General features: G+C 41.2%; 1 protein-coding gene across 5 annotated transcripts in view; it reads left to right on the top strand.

Annotated features, from left to right (window-relative positions):
- FOXP1 (forkhead box P1) overlaps positions 1 to 14,104 on the top strand; it is a 581,933-nt gene that overhangs the window by 78,747 nt on the left and 489,082 nt on the right. For all 5 annotated transcript variants that reach the window (XM_041764652.1, XM_041764646.1, XM_041764645.1 and 2 more), the window contains exon 3: positions 9,440 to 9,569. The gene's annotated coding sequence lies outside the window, so the exon portion shown is untranslated. The remainder of the gene's footprint in view (positions 1 to 9,439; positions 9,570 to 14,104) is intronic.

The following is a 14,104-nucleotide window of genomic DNA, read 5'->3' as shown; positions in this document are numbered from 1 at the left end:
AGGCAGATGGAGAGGGAGAAGCAGGCTCTCCCCAGAGTGGAGAGTCTTAAGTGGGGCTCGATCCCACGACCGCAGGATCATGACCTGAGCCAAGGACATGCGCTTAACCAACAGAACCACCCAGGTGCCCCAGCTGCTACCTTTATCTTAATTGTGAAGCAGGCAAAAGGCATCATAGAGAACAAGTCTCAAAAGAATTGCAGTTGATTCTATGACCCAGTTGGCTCATTCTTTGAAAAGTTGTTTTATTGCCCCCTCCCCATATCAGTTAGGTATGCTGATTATTTAACCTTAACATTTCACAGGAAATACAGATCCTGTTAATGAGACAAGCTCTGGTGTCCTTGCAGGTAGCTTCCCATGGAAGGGTACTGCTGGGGAAACCAAGGCATGAGTTTGCTACTTTGTTCTTATACAGGACCTGCCATTATAGTTTTTTCTTGTTAGTAACATCATCCATATGAATGCGATTTTTATTCTCATCCAATAGAGAGGCTTTGCTTACCCACAATGCATCTCAAGCTTTAGAACAGATACATGGGGATCGTGTTTCTAGTGAAAGTGAAATTATTTATTTATTACCTTGTTTACCATGGATTGTCAAAAATATGCTTTGAATTTAACAGTTTGGCAAACAAGTGTGCTAGTGATCAAAAAAGCTCTCCCCTCAAAGTAATCATATTTATAGAGCAAGACTCAAAACAAAATACTTGATCGTGATAAGCCCAGCCAATGAAAAGAAAGTAAACATGTTTACCACAAAAGCCTTATAAAGAGCCCAGCTGGCACCTAGCTCTCTGTTCACTTGACTGTTCTTCCAAGGAGCTACCAAGGCTCCCCTGGGCCTCAGGGACAGAGACGCCATGTGTCCTACCAGCTGAAGGCCCACCTTGTGGAAACGCTGCCCACTTAGTGTAGCCTGATTTGCCAGTGGGAATGGAATATTTGTATTTTGAGCCATTGGACTGAACCATGAATGGAAGGTGTTTGTGAAATTGAACCCGGGGTTCCCATGGTTCTTAATAGAAACTTGTCACTGATTGGGTGCCAAATAGGCTTATGGGGAGTCTTCCCGACTCCCTGAAAGGGCCCCAGATTAACACTGCATGTCCTGACCTTCTGTCCCAGACACTGTAGTATAGGCAGTGAGGATATAAAACGTGAATCATACCAGCCCCTGCCTTCACCCAGCTTATTCTGGTGAAGGAACCAAATCGCTTAAATAAGAGATTGGTAGAAAAGATAAGGGCATCCTGAGTAATGCAGGGAATTTCGGGGACTGAGTGCTATGGTGTGAGCCTTAGATGATGTAAAAGAGAGGGACTTCAGATGGAGGATGTTGGATGGTGGAGGAATTTTGGACTAGAGGTGGTTGCGGCTTGTCTCAGTACAGTCCAGGATCAAAGTTCAGGAGAAATGATCCAGTGAGAGGTGGCTCAATGGAAAATTATTAGTGAATTTCAGAATTGAAGGTCTTAGAGGTGGAGTAGTTCTAAAGGATGGTGAGATCCATGTTTTGGCCATGACCTCAAATGTAGAGGAAGTGGTAGTGGTTCATTAGCACTTAATGAGCCCTTATTGAATATGGGCAAATATTACCCCAGTTTTCAGGTACAACTTGCCCAGAGTTGCAGCTGGTAAGTGGCATAGCTAGGATGGGACATATGCAGTCGTTCCGAAGCCCATGCTTTAAGCTACTGCACTGTACTGTTTCTCAGTGGAAGCTCTTAGGATAAAGGAAATTAAGATAGCCAGGTGTGTATTCACTTATTCCAAAGATTTTCTTTTTTTTTTTTTGAGTACTTTGTTTATACCAGACCTTATGTAAGCATTGACCAGGTTATCGAAGGACCATCTTCATGGCTGTTAAGGGTTGAAAGAGGGGGCCACATTGGAAGGATCTAGATGGAAATTGTGAACTAGGTACTAAAAATCTTAAAAAGTATGGGAGGGCGTCCTTGACACTTAGAATTAATGGTCATATGGCTGGGCTGGGTACAATTGTTCCCTCTCATGCGGTCATCAGAAGAAGAGTTTTGGGGTGCCAGGGTGGTTCAGTCAGTTAAGCATCCAATGCTTGGTTTCGGCTCAGGCTGTGATCTCAGGATTGTGAGATCCAGCCCCATGTTGGGCTTTGTGCTAGGTATGGAGCCTGTTTAAGATTCTCCCTCTTGCTCTCCCTCTGCACTGCCCCCTACCCTTGCACCCACTGGCATGTGTGTATGCTTTTGACTTAAAACAAACAAAAAGGGTCTTGAAGTATGGAGGAATCATGGTGAAGAGGGGCAATGGTTTTTTCCTGGGAGGTAGATGATGGGCAACGTGGGCTGTTAGCAGAGCGATACCTTAGTTCTAAGAAAGGGAAATGGTTGCCTGAGGTCACAGGATGTTGAGTGAATGGCTTTTGGAAAAGATATAAAGGGCATCTTTAAGGAAAAAGGAAAGTTTCTAGATTTTTCATGATGTTGGTAATGGAGGGCAGTGGGAAGAGGTGAGCATTGGAGCCAAGTTGAAGGATGAGTGGAGTTTATTCAGTACAGAAATGAGAATCTGGAATGGCCAAAGGCAGCAGGATACTTAAGGTACCTCTTATCCTTGAAGAGGGCGGTCCACTTAAGTCACTCATCTTTTCCATGCCGAGGTCAGACATAAGCTAGGCTGCTTACTGGGGAGACAGAAGCCACAGGAAGACAATCCTCCAGATTTTAAATGGCTCGTTAAGATTTTTAGTGAAGAAAGCACAATAAACAAGCAAACACAGAAGGTTTCTGGTTGAGCCTCAGTGAACTAGAAAAGTAATTACATGGAAACCATATTCCCCATGTGTTCTAATTAATCTAATGGGTTTACTTAAAAACTTGTTTTTGAGCATAGATACCAACAAGTCCTCTGATGAGTTGAAAGAAATCTTGCTGGTGAAAGTTAAGCAAGAGAATTGTAGTTAGCTTTGGAGAATTTAATTGAAATGAAGTCAGGTGGGCTCGCTGAAGCCAAAAATGTTGGTATATTTAACCCATTTGATTAAGTTTGGTTGACCATTTTTATTAGAACTTTCTAACCCAGCTGTTCTGACAGAAGCTTCTTTAGGGTACATTTGAAGTGATTATTATTTTAGAAACATAAATATTATTTGTTCTTCCCTTCTGAGCTTTATTAATTGAGGCAGATTGGCATTTTATTTGTGAGCTGACAACATACACCTTTTTACTTTTATTTTTTATTTTTTATTTTTTTGCAGTCGGTGTGCTTTTTGAACTGGGTTCAGCATTGTCAGAAAGTTATTCATGGGAGTTGATGATGGAGCCTGCTCCACCCACTTCTGTTCCCTTTCTATTTTGGTGCCATTTGCAACAAAAGAAACTAAGTTAATAAATTAGAGAAGGATTGAAGCTCTCACAAATGCTCTCTTTCCCATCAGGTTGTGTAACTGAGGAGACAAAGTGGGCCCCCTCTTCCTGTAGCACATGGGGCCTGAAGGAACATCCGTGCGAACCGCACGAGATGGCCCTGGCCTAATCTCATATGGCTGCATTAAAAAGTCTGTAAATATATACATTTGTGGCTGTGTGCATTCATATATACATCTCTGTATGTGTGTACATTCATGGGTACATATATTTTTGTGTGTACATGTGTACATACATGCATGTTTACATTATGGGGCTATATAAAATTCCAGGTTTAGCGGTTTAAAACCAGAGGAGATCCAGTGGACAGTGGGTTGAATTTGAGTTTGTGTCAGGGTTCCTGTGGGAAAAAGGATGGCTTTTACCTCTCCCCTTGTCTGGAAGGACTAGGGAAGGGCAGGTAGTGGTTACTAGGACAAAGAGACTATATCTTTATGGAGAGGGCTGCCTGGTGGGTGCTGTGACCTTTCATGGACTCAACCTGCATTTCCCTGGAGGGAAGGAAGCCCAGCAGTAAATGCCCCATCTTATCTGTCCTCCTGTGATGAGACCTCCATCTCAGCTGGAAAGCCAGAGGGCAAGGATATCTGTTGATGCTGTCCACAAAGAGCAGCCTTCCAGGGCCTAGAGTAGGGTAGGGGGACATTGGGCAAAGAATCTGGAGAGGCACACAGAAAACCATGCACTGCATTTTGTTCTGTGAACTTCTTTGGGCTTGACACTCCTGTATTCACTCAGCGAACCCATGGGGAGAGGTGAAGAGGTCAAGGTGGCAAATCAGTTCCCAGGTCTTCAGGATGGTTAGAAAGCATCTGAGAGCAGTGGTATAGAAAGTGGTATAGAAAGTGTGGTGCCTGCACCAACAGCACCTGATTCACTTGGGAGTTTTCTAGAAATTCTCAGGCCCTACCCCAGACCTACTAAATTAGGCCCTCTGGTGGAGGGGCCCAGCCATCTGTGTTTTATGAACCCTCCTGGGGATTCCAAGGCTCCTTCAAGATTGCAAACCACTGCTGGATGTCTTGAGGTGTTGGATGGTCAGCAAATGATGACAGTTTGCCAAGCCGGAAATGCCAGGCAGGAGCTTGTTGTCTGTATCAAACCACTGCTTTGCACTCCACAGGCTTCCAGTCCTCCTTTCTTAGGATGTTTCCTAGGATGGCAGAGAAACAGAATAATAATGCATTACATTTAGGCCACGGGTGCTAATACCTAATGCAGTTCATGCCTTTAATTTCCGAGTTGCCCTCAGCCATACAAGGAAGTACCAGGCCAGGCCTTAGACTTTTGGAGGTTGTTTTTGAAAAGCAGATGCAAATGCAGCCTGCTAGCTTGTTGTTTTCACCGTGCCTGGCAGTGTTTGGTAAACAACTTGATTGCTAGGTCTTGGCCTCAGGGAACCACAGCTGCTCTCTCCAGCTCCCTGCAGACTTTTGTACTGAGCAAGGATTGCTTCAGGGAAAAATAAACAGGGGAGAACAAAACAAGTAAACATCATGGTTGTTTTGTGGCTGCCTCTACCTGTTTTCCTGGAGCTGTTTTGCAACCACAGTTCCTGGGCTTTGGTTCCTCTACTTTAAAAAACAACAACAACAACAACAACAAAAAACACAAAGCTGGACCCTGTGACATCCTGGGCTTCTTTCTCTGGTTAGACTGTGGAATGACCACGGGACCTGGGAAGCCTGGGTCGCCGCCACTGCAAGAATATATGCATTTTTAAATATGTAAATTGAAAGGGAGCAGGCTTCATTCTTTCTAATGACCCCCAAGATGGTAATCTGGTTTTTTGAGTCTCTAGGAAAACAGATTGAATATGGCACAATTAAAGTTTCAGTACTTCTAGGTTTTTCTCTAAAATAATTTAATGAGCTTTTAATTTATTGCAGCTCCTGATTTAGTAGGGTTAAGGAAGGTTTGCTACTGACCCCCTGGGCCCAGGTGCTCTTCTGGGGCTCTAGTGAAGCAAAGTCCTGCTGATGTGTCAACTGGGACCTCTTGGGGCTGAGCCCTGGCTCCCTAAACAGCTTGGCCCTAAAGAGATGGAGAGTGAGGTAGTGCCCCTCAGAGTGGAGGCAAGGACCCATCTTCATCCAGATTACCTGGAGTATCTGGCCAAAATGCAGATTCCTGCGGCCTGACTCTCTGGACTGAGGGTGGGGGCAGGAATATGGATTTCAAGCTGGTGCCCTGGTTGCACACTCAGGTTTGCAGAGCAAGGCCTTGGTGATCGATATTGCCACAGTGTCAATAAGTGAGCTGGGCCAGGGGGCATGTGTTGTGCTGCCAGATTTTTAAATTTATTTTTACATAAGAAATGTTTTTATTTTTGAGACATGCACATCATTTTTGATGTGTTTAGTTTTCATTGACTCATGAGTTCATTATTTTGGCTCCCCCTTTTCTTTTTAAATCAGAGAAATAATTTTCTTTTGGCCTGGAATACATCTTTCTGAATGTCCTTGTAAAGAGGTGATGGACTTCTGTTTGTATGAAAAGATCTTTATTTCATCCTCATTTTTGAAAGATTTTTTTTTTTTTTTTCTGGGTATACAATTCTAGGTAGACAGTTTTTGCCTCTGGGTGGTTTTCTGGGTAATGTATTTGGATATCTGTCTTCTTTTCTTTTCTTTTTTTTTAATTTAAAAAATTTTAAATTCCAGTGGCTGTATGTTTTAATTTCTAGAGTTCAGAGTTTGGCTAGAGTTATAGAGCTTATATCTTATAAATGCATGTTTATGTACTGCATGTAGTGTGTACATGTGTATATAGTATGTACTTTATAGTATACATACTCTATATATAAAGACTCAAGTATTTTTTACATAATATTTTGGTTAGACTTACAGAGCTTGTATTTTATAGTATATAAAGGTGTATATATGTACTTTATATATGTATGAATTATGGTGTATGTGTATATATACAGTATGTATTTTGTATATATACACTGCAAATACATATGAAAAGTGGACTATATATTATTTATAGAGTATTTTGGTCAGAGTTACAGAGAGTTTGGAATTCAGTTCTGGGTCTATGGGACTCTTAAAACCTATACAAATAAAACTAAAAAAAGTTCCATAAACCATGGTGGTAGTTGTTTTTTGTTTTTGTTTTTGTTTTTGTTTTTGTTTTTGTTTTTGTTTGTTATGGGGCTCAAACTCAAGACCCTGAGATCCAGACCTGAGCTGAGATGAAGAGTCAGACACCCAACCGATTGAGCCACCGAGAGCCCCCATTGTTTTTTATTCTCATCTATGCGTGGTGACTTTCATATTTTAGGAAATCAAGCAAGACAACACTAACGATAACACTTAGAGCATTGTTTGGCCAGCCTGTGTCTTAGCTGGAAACCTGCAGCTTCTCTGAGCATGAATGAAAAGGAAAGCTCCATGAACTGCTGTTTTTTGGTGTGCCTTGCCTCCTCCCCACCTCCAAGCCTCTGAATAGCACATTCTGGTTTTGTGAAACACCTTTGCTACCCCACCTTCCAGTTCCTTCTAAAACTTGCTTGAGATAATTCCTCTGGAGAGCCCTTACGTATGCAGATACCTACTGTGTTTTTCTGTGTTCAGTTATACAGCCTCTCCGTGCTTCCAGATACCTCCAGAATCACGGACATGGCATGACTTGGGCAGTCATTTGGCATGGGGCTTGCAAGTTTGTTCTTTCTCCCCCCCCTTCTTTCACATGTGCTATTAAAAAGTGAGCTGCTATCTTTTAAAAATTAGGAAATTTCACAAAACAGTAAAGATGACTGTGTTCCTTCATAGAATTAGAAGCTCTTGAAGCCCCGGGCTTATGTTCCCCTATGGCAACATTTGGCTTGTGGAGGGCACTGGCTGCCCTCTTTGGCTGAAAAACTGCTGGTCTTCAAGTTTGCAACCTGGCGCGTTGCTCTCTGCACCTTACACCTGACCTATTTTTCTCACTTGCACTGACTGCCTGGTCATTGTGGGGTGCCTTAGCTCTCCCTGTGTGAAGCAGAAAGTTCAGGATCACAGAGGCTACAAGACCTTGCAGTGAGCTTGAGTCAGAAGGGTGTCTAGTACAAGGTAGGCACTCAAAATGTTTGTATGACTGTATTGACTGGAAAAATACAGAGCTCTAACGAGTGCACACTAACAAGGGGTAGAGTCAAGTCCCTGCTTCTGTGGGTTTAGGGGCAAGTTCCTAAGACTCCACCTTAGTTTTCTTATCTGCATCTTTTAAACTTACAACATTGTCTACTAGGAACTTTGTCATATGAAGAGAAGTAAATGAAACAATTGCTATAAAATACTTAATATCTAGCACATCATGAGTTTTCAGTCAATAGTATTTTTGTAGGATGCTGAAGAATGAATTCTTTTTGATGATTGATTCATTTGTTGACCCAATAAATCTGTATGGAGTGCCTGCTATACACCAGGCACTTTTTCTGAAGTTTTAGAGTAGAGTGATAAATAAAACAGAGATGTTCCCTTATCTTGCAGAGCTTAGATTCAAGTGGGGAAGACCAGTGAATAAATGAGAAAAAAGTTCAGAGATTACGACAGAAGCTCTGGAGAAAGCAAATAGGTTGTTCTCACTGAGAGGCATTAGGGATCTAACCTAAGTAGGTAGGCAGGACAGTCTACTTGAAGCAGCCTTTGCCCCTAAGACCCAGTGATGAGAAAGCCATTTGTGTAAGGAGGAGACTCAGGGCATTTCAAGGGAGCTGGGACTGGGGGCAGGGGGCGGGGGGCGGGGAAACCAGTGCTCCAGCCCTGAGACAGAAAAGCATAGCTTGATTGAAGTGGAAGGAAGACCACTATAACTGTGTTGTAGTTGGGAATTGGCTTGGTGACTGGAAGTGGCAGAGAAGTAGAAAGTGATCCATTTGCAGGGCTTTATAGGCCACAGGGAGAAGTGTGTTTTTATCCTAAAAGATGGTAAACAAGCTTAGTCCATTTCTTTTTGCTGATGACTCTAAGCTACGCTTATACATACAAAAGTCTGAGAAACACTCATGCGTAATACATTGGGGCCGATTTCCATAGTAGTTGGAACTGTACTTTGTAGAGAGAAATGGAAGCCTTCCATGGGCACCCAAGGAATGCTGTCAGCCATCAAGGGTGGCAGCTCACCAGGGTTGGGCACTAGTGCCAGGGTAAGAATTCTTCTATGCATGTGCAAAAACCCTCTGCCTATAGCACATCTTCAGTGTTGATGGCAGATTGACATAAGAATGATCTGCGATAAAAATCTTTTTAATCAGTAATATTAAAGGAGAAGTTTATAGTTTAGCTTATTTGGAATAAGTGTACTTTATCAAAATTAAAAAAAAAAACCAACAACCCAACAAAGTTAAGCGGTAGAAGGGACTTGGGGAACATTAATAATTGCTCTGACCTTGTACAGGAAGTGGCTGGAATCTTGAAATAGTAAGTAGCTTTGCTGGGTCCACATGACTGGTGACAACATCAGGTCCAGAATTCAGGCTTCTCCACTTTGACACCTGCACATTACATAGTATGTTGTCTCTTGATGGACATGTCTTCTTGAGTCTTGCTCCTTAAGTAACTTTTAGACATTTTTAGAATTATTTTGGAGGAGAAACAATGTTCATTATTACTTAAAAATAATATAAATTATTATTTACTTTTTTACGTTTTTTCATCTTCTGGAAAAGATAATTACTTCTTAGGAAATGATACACTTATCCACATAATATTTGAGTTCGAACACCTTATTGTTACCTGAGCACTCTATGACGGGACCTGATATTTTTTCAATGCCAAAATATGTAAAATATTTTGCACAAAGTCCGCAGTAAACAACAATCTTTTGATATATGTGTCAAAGTAATTGGTAAACGTATCTTTCAAAGCAGTATTTCCGGTTCATATTTTACAGCATCACATTTGATATATTGATATACCCTCATTTTAAAGGTGTTTTCCCCTACCTCTAGATTCTATGTCTGCCTTGCTGTTTTCAAGTTTAAGGAAGTGGTGGTTTTAGAAGCTACATCTTAGTTATGTGTAAAAAATATTTTTGTATTGCAGTGTCCCAGGACCTTTTGCTGACAATTCCAGTTTCCAAAAGAAACATTTGGGCGATGGTGAGGGCTTCGATCCCTTCTCTGATTTGCTGTCAACCATGAACGGGTGGATGTGATGCTTGCTGGCCAACAGGGTAAGTGCATGTTTATGAGTATTTGTCTGAAAATTCACAAGACAAAAAAAGTGGCTGCAGGGGTCACACACAGTGCAGGAAACTGTTAGAAGTCCTAAGTTCATCAGAGCAATTGCAAACTGAGGGTGAGAGTTTCTCATTTTCAAAGAAGAAAGCGACTCTGCTGTTTTCTGCTGTAACCCTCTTGAATAACTCCTGCATTGATCTGAGGATTTATAAAAGACACAGTAGGACACAGAAGAACTATTTTTTGTTTGCGTGTTTTTTTTCTTATTCATACAGTGAAGGGTGGGCCATCTAAGTTATGAGCCATATGCATCACTGAAAGAATAATTGCTTTTCTGGTCCCATAATACCTCAGCAAACAATGAACCACCATGGAATAAAAGTATAATGATCTCATCTTGAGTTTTAGAGGGAATTTAGTCTGATTTGTTCACTAAGAAGGTCTCATCCCAAGCTTTCCATATATATGATAAGGGTTCTTGAGAAAACTGCTGTGGCCTCACAAAGATTTTCAGAAAGACTTATGAGCATTTCTTTCAATCATTGTTCACCTCACCAAAGTACTGATTGTAATTTTGGGGGAAGGTCAGAAGGAACATGATGATTTTTTTTCTCTTACACATATTTTCTGAATTTGATGGCATCTTCCATGTTCGTTGGCAATCAGCGGCTCTCTGACAGTAATGAATGAACAACTGTGACTTGCCTTTGTCAGAGAAAATACTTGGTCGAGGCCAGGTGTTCTGGATAAAAAGTCTGACATCATTTAGTGGTAGCTTTGTCATAGGATGAAGTCACCTTTATGGGGAACCATTTCATTTCACGTTTTGTATTCAGTGACATTTAATGATAAGAACCATTGGCATAAAGTCCATCTCGTTTGTCTTAGCATGATTGTATTTGAAGCAGATTCCTTTTTATGGAGGGAAGGGTAGTGAGGAGAAGGAGCATTATACTGCTATTGGGAGGCCTAATAGTTACTTGACATGGGACGGGTTAGTCTCTGTTGTGATTTCCTATATTTAAGACAAAGCAGGTAGGTTAGAGTACCCTATTTGTCAGTACTAAAAAGGCCCTAGAAGTTGTCAGTTTAAATGCCCTCATCTTCTAGATGGAGCAGCTGAAGCCCATGGGGTCTAATTTGAGATGTCTAAGTCCTTGTCCTGGTTGGAACTGGAGCCTACTTCTTTGTCTTCAGTGATTTTTTTTTTTTCCAGTTTATCTCTGTTATAGAGATTGAGACATCCAACCCATGCAGTTGAATAAAATTTCTCTAATAAGTGTCTCCTTAAGACATTGTTATGCATTTAGCTATTTGGGACAGATTTTAAAAGCTTTTATTTTGTTTATTTATTTTAATTTTTAAAATTTTATTTTATTTTTTAAATTTCATTTATTTATTCGTGAGAGATACAGAGAGAGAGAGAGAGAGAGAGGTAGAGACACCGGCAGAGGGAGAAGGGGAGAAGCAGGCTCCATGCAGGGAGCCTGACGTGGGACTCGATCCCAGGTCTCCAGGACTACGACCTGGGCCAAAGGCGGCGCTAAACTGCTGAGCCACCCAGGCTGCCCGATTTTATTTATTTTTTAAAGTAGACTCCATGCCCATCATGAGGCTTAAACTCAGAACCATGAGATAAAGACTTGAGCTGAGATCAAGACTTGGATACTTAACCAGCTGAGCCACCTAGGTGCCCCAAAGATTTTTTTATTTTTTTATTTTTTATTTATTTTTAAAATTTTTTTATTTTTTATTTATGATAGTCACACACACACACAGAGAGAGAGAGAGGCAGAGGCACAGGCAGAGGGAGAAGCAGGCTCCATGCATTGGGAGCCCGACGTGGGACTCGATCCTGGGTCTCCAGGATCGCGTCCTGGGCCAAAGGCAGGCGCTAAACCGCTGCGCCACCCAGGGATCCCCCCAAAGATTTTTTTAAAAAGATTTTATTTATTTACTCATGAGAGACACAGAGAGAGGCAGAGACACAGGCAGAAGAAGAAGTAGATTCCTTGAGGGTAGCCTGATGTGGGATTCGATCCCGGGACTCCGAGGCCACGCCCTGAGCCAGAAGCAGATGCTCAACTCCTGAGCCACCCAGGCATCCCTCAAAGATTCTATACTTAGAGACCAATTTGACCTTCCCATTTCATAGATTAAAAAAAAAAAAAAAAGGAGCCACAGTTATTATTGACTAGAAGATCCTCAAAGAGCTTTTGAGTGCTAAAATTCACTTCCACCTGGGCTATTTTGTTATTCCAGTCTGCTGAAGCTTTAGATAGAGGAAAAACAAAGTCTTCTATCTTCCTGATGTTATTTCTCCTTTAATTGGCAAGAGATAAGGCAAATAGTAAATAGTAACACAAGAGGCAAGGATGCCCACAGTTAAAAGAAATGGTTAATGGAGTCATGGAATTTAGAGCTAGTAAAGATCTTTCATCATCTTCCTGGATGGTCTTGGGAATGTCCTTTGATTTCTCACCCATGAAGTTCCTCTGAGGGTCTTCCACTGCTACTAGCTATGATAGATTTTTGTGGATGATCTGTAGGCCAGTGAGCAGATAGCATGCATTATGAAACATAGTATCTTTTTGGATCCAGGTCAAGGTGAGACGAAAGCCTGGGCCTGTCTCATATACACAGGAGAATTCATAGAAGTGGTTGGAATTCTAAAGTTGTTGAAATAGTAGCAAACTCAGATTTGAGAGTAACTGTCATCTCTGTCTTCAGTATTGAGAAAGTCTGACTCAATCTCACTATCATAAAATTGATGTATGAAATTTAACAAAACCACATGAATGGATTTATTGAAGACAGGGTTTATTTTATTCATTAATTTCATTGGGTGAGGCCTGCTATTTAAAAAAATCAGTCTCAAGAACTATAATGAAACGATCTCTCTTTTGAATTGATAAAATGCCTGGTCAGATACCAATTTTTTATATTAAGGAAGTGCTTTGTATTTATCAGATTGTAATAATCTTCCCTTCACTATATTTTTAGTAGGTAGTGGAAGTCCCTGAAATCTAATGAGCTGGAGCATGTGTTCTGATTTTCTATCCTATTCTTCCTCAAAGCACACACCTCCAGGATTTGCTCAAATGACTAAATTCTCTTCCTCCGTGATGCAGTAACCTGACTTTCCATGTATTATGTATCTTATATCTAAGTCCTTTCATTGTCAAAAATAATTCACAGTCCTGTGGCTTTAAGAACTTTGCAGTTTATTGAGTAACCCCAGAAAAGCACCAATTAATTGTTACCTCTTGTAATTTGAAGTCTTTAGGCTTGAAATAAACTCTAATTTTGAATGAAGTGTTTTGTGCTAAGTGTCTTCATGGTAGGACAGAGTCACAGTCATGAGGGTAGGCATCCAGAACAATAAACTGCACTCGCTTGCAAGGCAGTTAAACCATATGAGAAAAGGTCTGCACAAATAGACCATTGTGGCAAAATTTTAAGGTCAGAAAATGGGCAACGTACTCAGTTTATTTTGGTGATAACCATACCTGCATAGTAAGTTACTTTTGGTGCAGGATAACAGAGAAAGATGGGCTGAGCGCTTGAGGTCTCTTTTTTTGATGGTTCTTTCATGCCACCATTCGCCAGCAGGGAGTCAGAGTTGGCTCCTGTTTCCCTGGCGTGTAGCTGTAGTTGATACGGATACCTATCTGATGCACATCACGAGACTCCAAGAGTGAAGAGCAGCTAAGTCTGCTGCATATTTAATAGGCAGTTAGCCACAGTGTTATTAATAAATGTGATAATAACAGTCTGGATTTGCATAGAGTTTTCCTGAGAAAGAGTGGAGTAGAGATGGTGAATTGCTGGCTTGTTATTCAGTCTGTGCCTTGGCATTGCCTGCTCCCTATCAGTGAATTGTCTTTTGCTGGAGGATCTGGTACAAGAATGTAGCACCATGCAACATTGTTTTGTCACTGATTGTTTTCCCTTACTTGCCCACAGTTACTTGTTTCTCTCATAATGCAATTCCTAGCTTTTAACCTGTTGATTGAGGGAAGATCATAGGAAATATTTTTTCCCACTTAAAACTTGAGAATGGGCTACGTTTTAGCTGGGAGTTCCTTGCTTTTATATAAAACTTGAGGGTGTATTTTTTTTGTCATTGGTTTTGGGGTGCGGTGGTGGTGGTGGTAGTGCAGCTTCCAGGAAGAGGTGGGGGCAGGTAGCAGGTGTTTTGGGACAGGAAAGCTGTCTGATGGGCTCCCCTCTTGAGTTGTCTTATGCTGGAACCTGTCAGTGGGCAAAGCCATTTTGTTGTGCTTAAACTTCCAGTCCCTGAAATTTTGAGTTTGAAAAGTAATTTTAACAATTTAATAAACTACATAATATGCTTTATAAGCCAGAGCGAATGATCTTAAGTATTTTGGTCTCTTTCATAACACAATGAACCTAATATTGGTAAAAATACAGATCTTCACTCACACCATAAAGAGAGGCTAGATTTAATAAGCAGTTATGAGTGCTGGCAGCTGCCTATCAGATTGTATAACTTGGGCTCCAGCAT

Source organism: Vulpes lagopus, chromosome 7 (genome assembly GCF_018345385.1).
Source record: "Vulpes lagopus strain Blue_001 chromosome 7, ASM1834538v1, whole genome shotgun sequence".
Lineage (NCBI taxonomy): Eukaryota > Metazoa > Chordata > Mammalia > Carnivora > Canidae > Vulpes > Vulpes lagopus.
This window is presented reverse-complemented; position numbering and strand designations above follow the sequence as displayed.